A 6,548-nucleotide genomic window follows, 5' to 3' on the forward strand; every position below is an offset into this window, starting at 1 on the left:
GGCCCGCACACCGGCCCGCCCCGAGCCGGGCGCCAGCACTGTCCCCGGGCCCGCGGCCCTCTGCGGCCGCCCCGGCCGGGCCAGCGCCTCCGCCCGGCCGCCGCGCACCGGTCCCTCCTTCCCGGCTTCCTGCCTCCCGGCTTCCTGCGGCTACTCGCCCGGGAGCGGAGGGCAGTTCCCGGCAGGCGGCGCCGGGGATCCCTGCGGCCCTGCGGCCCTCGGCCCCCGACCCCCTCCCCGGCTCGGCCCGGTACCTGGCAGCGGCCGCGGGCGCCCAGCGCCGGAGCGCGTTCCCCCCGGCGGCCCGCGCATTCCATCCCGGCGGCCCGCGCCCCCCCACCCGGACATTACGACAGCAGCCGCCTCCTCTGCAGAGCCGCCGGGGTATTCCCCGCAGATGCCCGCGCGCAGCCCCCCGCAGCCGCCACCGAAGGGCCGCGGAGGGGGGGAGGGGCGGGCAGGCCCAGGGCACGGACCGGGGTGGCCGGGGGGCGGGGCGCCCGGCGCCGGGGAGGCCACTCACCCCAGCCCGCCAGCCCCCGCCCGGACTGTCCCCAGTGTCGCGCGGGAGGGACGTGCGGGAACATTGGTCCCCGAGCCGGGGACCCTCCAGATGCGCGGACGAAGGAGCTCTGCGGCCGGGAGCCAACTTGCCGATGCTCACGCTCCAGCCCTAGCCATAGGGGAGCACGTTCACGGGGACGCTGCGCGCCCCCTCCGCTCCCACCTCCCCCCGGCCCGAGCGCCGCGGCTGTCAGCGCCCGCCGCGCCGGGCACCCGGGATCGCGGCCAGGGGCGCGCGGTGGCCGCAGCGGACCGGCGGGGACCCTCGCCCAGCGGCGCGGCTCACCTGGAAAGTCCTCCTGGGGAGGAGGAGGCCGAACAGCAGGAGGGGGAGGCGCCGGCGAACCCCCAGGCGCTCTGGTCCCCGCGGCGGCGGCCGCTCCTCGCCGAGGCCGAGCGCGTCTGGAGGGGGGTGTCTGGGAGCATTTCCTTAAGGACGGGGGAGGGCGGAGGGAGGGCAGGGATCCCGGGCGCCGGCGGGGCCTGGGCGCCCTGCGTGCCTGCCTGACACCGCGCGGGACCGCAGCCGGGAAGGGCCGCGGGGCTCGGGCAGCCGCGCGGCGGCCTCCCGCCCGGTCTGGGGACGGACGGGCTATTCCTGGCAGCGCCGCCCCGAACAGAAGTTACGAGGAGGAGCGCGCGGCGAGGGGGGGGAGCGAGGCGGTGGGGGGAGGACTCGGCCGGCGACGTCATCGGATCCCCCGGCGCGTCCCAGGGAGGGAGGTGAACCAGAAAAACCAGTCTGGAGTCGGCGGGAGGGAGGGCGGGAGGCTCTGCGCGGCGATGGGGTTGGGGGGGGGGGGGAATGGGGGGCGGACGGCAAGGGTGCAGGGTCCTGGGGCCGGAGGCTGAGCGGGGAGCCCGGGAGCTGCGCGGTGGCTTGTCATGCACGCTCGGACGACTCGGGGTGCCCCAGAGCTTCCTGCCAGGACGCGGAACCTCGCTGAGACCCCCGTGCTCCGCAATCCCACCCAGCGGGTCCTGCCTAAGGACAAGTGGGATTAGGTGCCCAGCCGCGCTGTCACTACGGCGGCGTGTGTGCCCAAGTCCCCTCCCCAGGCCCCGCCTCCCCCTTCGGCCGGGTTGTGGGTCCAGACCGAGGGTCCTTCGGCCCCGCTAAGTACCCTGACGCCTCCTGGGGTCCTCGGTGGGTTCACTCCGGGGAGCCCCCTTCCCAGGAGGTCCCCGAAGTGCAAACGACACGCGGGGGGGGGGGGGGATCGCAAACTCCAGCCCGCGAGTCCCCGTCCCCAGAGGGAAGGGGATGCGGTCACAGCCCGGCGGGGAGCGCGGGGACGGGGAAGCCCGCGAGGTGGGGCCTGACCCTGGGCTCCCTCCCCCGCGCGGGGACACCGGGGACGCCGGACTCCCTCCGACCGCGCCTCTCCAGGGCGGACGCGTGTGCTCCCTCGGGGGGAGGTGGTGCCCGGGCCGCGCCGGGTGGTCTCAGCCTCGGGACCGCGCCCCTCGGCGCAGCGCCCTCTGTGCTCTCCCGGCTGTCGCCGGCTCTGGGCGGAGCCACCGCGAGAGACGCAGATTTGACCTGGCGCGACCCGGCTTCCTGGCCGGGGTTCCCCCGGAGCAGGTGACTCCGTGGGAGGGGTGGAAGCGAGCCTCTGGAATTCCGGGCCAAAGACATGAACCGTGGTTCTGCTTTTTAAGGCGGGTATTTCACCAACAACTGCGGCGTGTTTTGCGTCTCGAGTTTCAGATTTCGCGGAAAGGAACCAACTGTCAAGACGCATAAAATGTCCCCTTCCCTCTTCATTAAAAATGAATGCATTCAAGGGAGGACAGCCCCTTTAGTGACGGCGACAGCAGGGCTGCTGGTTTCGTTTTTGTTTTGCTTTGCTTTGTTTGTTATTTCGTCCTGTGATCAGTGTAGCTTTGACGTCCCCGTGCAATGGCGACACCGCGTGAAAGGCGACTCTGCAAAATGAGGAGGTGACACATATTTTTTGGTCGATGTGTTTTTCAAAGGAGAAAACCCGAAATGGTTTGAAATAAGTTTCACTACCTCCTGCTTTTAGGCTGATCTAATTTAAATTTGGGCCTACTTCCGCCCAAGCAACTTCTCCTTGTGCCTCGGCTTCTGGAGTAATTCAGCTTTTCTGGACTTAACTTGACCCCCTTCATCAGAACTCATCCAATCATTCCTTCTCTTAAACACGTGCCTTGACATTTTAAAACATCTATGTAAACACCAAAAGTGCTTTTCAAAATGTTTTTTCACTTTAAGCCCACCTGCTACATATTCCCTGAGCCCATTCTGTTTAATTGCTTAATAGAGAAAATTAAGCAGTTTCTTGAAGAATCCAATTTCCCTTCAGCACACACAACAGCAGCTGTCCGAACCCCCAGAAACAGAGCAAGGAAAGTAGCTGGCAGCATTTTGCTCCGCTTGAATGACTATTAGTTGGAATCTTACATGCTTCTTTAAAAGGCGGGATTAAGTGGCACACTGCCAGTATTAAGATAACTCTGGTAGTTGAAGAGTTAAAATAAATTTTTAAAGGTAAAGGTGCATCAATTTGGGCCTTAAGGTTCTAGGGGAAGATTCTTCCCTGCCCCCCGGATGATCTATCCCAGAACTAGGGAAGATTCCACTAGGCTTCGGTGGAACATTTTGCTTTTCTCCTTGCTTCAGATTCATAAAGATCTAAAGAAGGTAGCCTGGTTGAAATCAAAGTAGAAGTGAAAGTATTTCTGAAGATGTATAAACTCAGCGTCCCCCCTGTCCTGGGAAGAATCATTTTCTTTAAGAAAACATATCCCTGGGCCAGGGCCAGCATTGCCCAGTGCACCCCTAGTTGCCCCTGGGAGCCCCGGCTGCCCCCCGCCGAAGGGCATATTGCCGTTCGGAGCTGACCTACATGGAGCATGGAGAGAAAGACCTGTTTGTTCCGCTGTCTCCCCAGCTGGCTGGGCCCCGGGCCTCCTGGCTTCTGGGCCTCTCTCCCCAAGGGGGTCACCCTTTTGACACACAATCTGTCCCTGCATCCCAGACATGCCGTGCCGCACAGTGGGCGGGCGTCCAGGTGCTCTCAGGTAATTGCTATAGGAACAGAGAGAGTCCTCTTCCCAGAAAACCTTGGAAGACAAGGCTGGTGAGAGAGATCCGTGCCCTCACCCTAAGAACTCCCTGGAAGATGAGGCTGGAGGGAAGTGGGGGTGGGAACAGTTGGCCCAGCTTGACCCCCTGGTGCATCAACAAGGGAATTGGCACAGCTTCTCTTGCTAATAATCACTTCTGGGGTTCAAAGGAAAATAAAGTTTGGCCATCAGGGCTGTGAAGTTTTAAGAAAGTAAAATTGACATTGACTCAGCAGTACGATGTTTTCTCAGCATTGTCAGCATGTCCCTTTGCACCAGAATCAGTTCCATGCCATACTTATTTATCCAGTGCCCATTGTGGGCTGAAGAGCCTCAGGACACAGCAATGAACAACACAAAAATAGAGTGGGCTCTGGGTGGCTCACAGTGCCGCAGCTGCGGAGAGATCATGAAGCAGGGTGCGGGACTCGGGGGAGGGCTGCCGGAGAAGGGGAGGCTTCTGCCAAGCCCGGGAGGAAATGCCTTCGCAGTGCAGATATCTGGGGGAAAGAGCTTCCCAGGCAGAGAGCAGCAGGAAGGTACACTCCATGCCCGGGGCAGTGTGGCTGGGACAGAGGAGGCAGCCGGGGCAGAGTAGCTGCCCAGGCCCCGGAAGAACCTCTCGCTCAGGAACAAGCTGCAGGAAGGGGCAGGGTTTTGGCTTCGTGGGGCCAGGAATGGGCACTTTCAACAGAAAATGCCATTGAATCTTACGCATTTCTAAAGCTTAGTACCTCCTGGCTGCGGGACCCAAGCGGAGAACTGGGTGCCAGGAGACATCACACAGAAAGCTTCTAGAATCAAGCACAAACCTGGGACTGGTCAGGACGGTCTCAGATGCAAATTAAAAACCCGGCTCAAAAAGAAAAAACCCAGCTCAAACTTGCTTGAGAAAAAAGCGAATTTGTTGGCATCTATAGCTTAGAAGTTGAGGTGTGGCTTCCAACTCAGCCAAGTCTTGGGGCCCCAGGGATGTCAGCTGGTTCCCTGCCTCCCTCGGTTGCTCAGCTCGCTTATCTCTCTGTCTAGCTCTTCCACAGACGTGCTGCAGGAGGTGGCCGCCATCCCAGTTTGTCACTTTCCTGATTTAGGAACCCCAGTGGGAAAAGATGCTCTTCCCAGAGGGTTCAGATGCCTCGGGTGCGTTCTGGTGTCTGGATGGGTCACTGAGTTCGGGTGCGAAGGGGTCTGACAAGTCATGCCTAGCCTGGGGTAGGGGTCCCCTAGGAAGGGGAGGCTCCCAGAAGAAAGAGAGAGAGCGGCACGGGCCAAGGAATGCTGATGCTGTATGCACAAGTCTTCGAGTCGTGCTTTCTCTATTTTAAAAATTAGGATGTTGGTCAAGACGCTGCATCTGATTCTCCGGGCTGTGCTTTCTGTAGTATGTCTGCAGCAACCCATCTGGTGAACTGCCGAGTGAATAGCTGGCCTACTGTTCCCCATAAGCTGGTCATGGAAGGGGTGCCCTGCCCTGGGGTCTGGTGGAGAAGTGGTGCATAGACTGGGGGTGTGGTGGAGAGCACCACGTTAGAAACATCTTTCTGAAGGGTCTCCTACCTCCTTCTCGTTGGCTTGAGCTGTTGGGAAGAGAAAAAGTAAGCCATGCCATGATGTCTTGAAGCTTGGAGAGTACCGTGTCACCCTGAATTAGCCAAAGACAAGACTTTTGGGGGCACCCTATCTACCTCTTGCATTACTAACAGGATACAGGGGCAAGCACTCTCACTTAGCCCATCTCTTCATCCTACCAAAACCTCCTTAGGTAGGGTGTAGGCTGGGAACCGGCCACCCAGAACCTTGCTATGACTGGAGGTGACATCTATTAAGACTGCAGCATGAAGCGCTTGTCCCCGTGACTCCCAAGCCCGGCAGCCCCCCAACCACATCCCCACATCCTCCAGAATTTCTCCAGAGACCACCTGTGGCAACTTCCCTGCAGGTGCTGATTCTAAATTCAAGAGCCTTGCAGTTGGGGCGGGAGAACTCCAGGTCGAGAACGGCCACTGCGTCTAGGCTGTCACCCCCGCTGGAGGGCCACTCCCAGCCCCTGCCCTGGGGGTCTGGCTGCCAGGCCCCCTCCTCCCTCATCATGTGCCTCGATTTCATGCCGTCTTATGAGTCAAGCTGGCCCCTTTTTCTCCTTCAACCCTATTCTGTGGCTTTTATTTTAATCAGGTTTCATCTGTACAAAATGTTAGGGCAAAAAAGCCTACCCTGGTGGGGCTGAGACCGGGGCGCCCCTCAGAAGCAGACAATGGGGGTTGATGATGCAATGTTAACCACCTAAGGCCGTCACAGGAGCCCTCCCCAACTCCATCCCATACCCCACCCACCCTGCAGCCCCAAAACTCTTCAACTTTCTCCACCAAACAGGCCCTACTGGGGGCGGTGTGTCTACAGACATCTTCAGTTCTAAGCCAAGCTCTTGATAGCCTGAGCTTTTAATTAGTCATTAGCTTCTCGTGTGAGATTAATGGACCAGTCTGCTTTGCCAGAGTGGCACCGGCTCCGACGCGTTCATCTGGATGAAGCATAGTTGGGGTTCTCTGGGGATCCCAGAGCAGAGTAGCACGGAGAGGTCCGGGGTCTGGACCTGTCCTGGGCGGCCCGTGGGCCCCAGGAGTCTAGAATTAGGGCCCAGGTGGAAGGGGGCGAGGTGGCAGAGACCAGGTGAGGGAGAAAAGCAGAAGCCGCCTCTCCGGCCCGGCTGGGACCTGGGACTGGGGCCCCATGCCCCTGGCTTCCAGCAGCAGCAAAGACGGGGCCCCACATGCTCCGAGGCCACGTCCCAGATCCCCAGATCTGACGTTGACTTCGGGGAGACCTGCATCCCCCTAGAGGCCTCCCCTTTGTCATCTGAACAACGAGGCATTCCCTGCTCACCAGCAATG

At 60.6% G+C, this 6,548-nt stretch overlaps 1 protein-coding gene across 4 annotated transcripts in view; it reads right to left on the reverse strand.

Moving 5' to 3' along the window:
- Window positions 1-1,006, reverse strand: part of HIVEP2 (HIVEP zinc finger 2) — a 174,770-nt gene extending 173,764 nt beyond the window's left edge. For 2 of the 4 annotated variants that reach the window (XM_077143349.1, XM_077143348.1), the window contains exon 1: window positions 851-1,006. The gene's annotated coding sequence lies outside the window, so the exon portion shown is untranslated. Of the gene's footprint in view, window positions 1-254; window positions 318-850 lie in introns of those variants that run through there. The other 2 variants (XM_077143344.1, XM_077143346.1) reach the window with 2 other exon arrangements.
- Window positions 1,007-6,548: the final 5,542 nt, after the last annotated feature.

This window comes from Tamandua tetradactyla, chromosome 25 (genome assembly GCF_023851605.1).
Source record: "Tamandua tetradactyla isolate mTamTet1 chromosome 25, mTamTet1.pri, whole genome shotgun sequence".
NCBI lineage: Eukaryota > Metazoa > Chordata > Mammalia > Pilosa > Myrmecophagidae > Tamandua > Tamandua tetradactyla.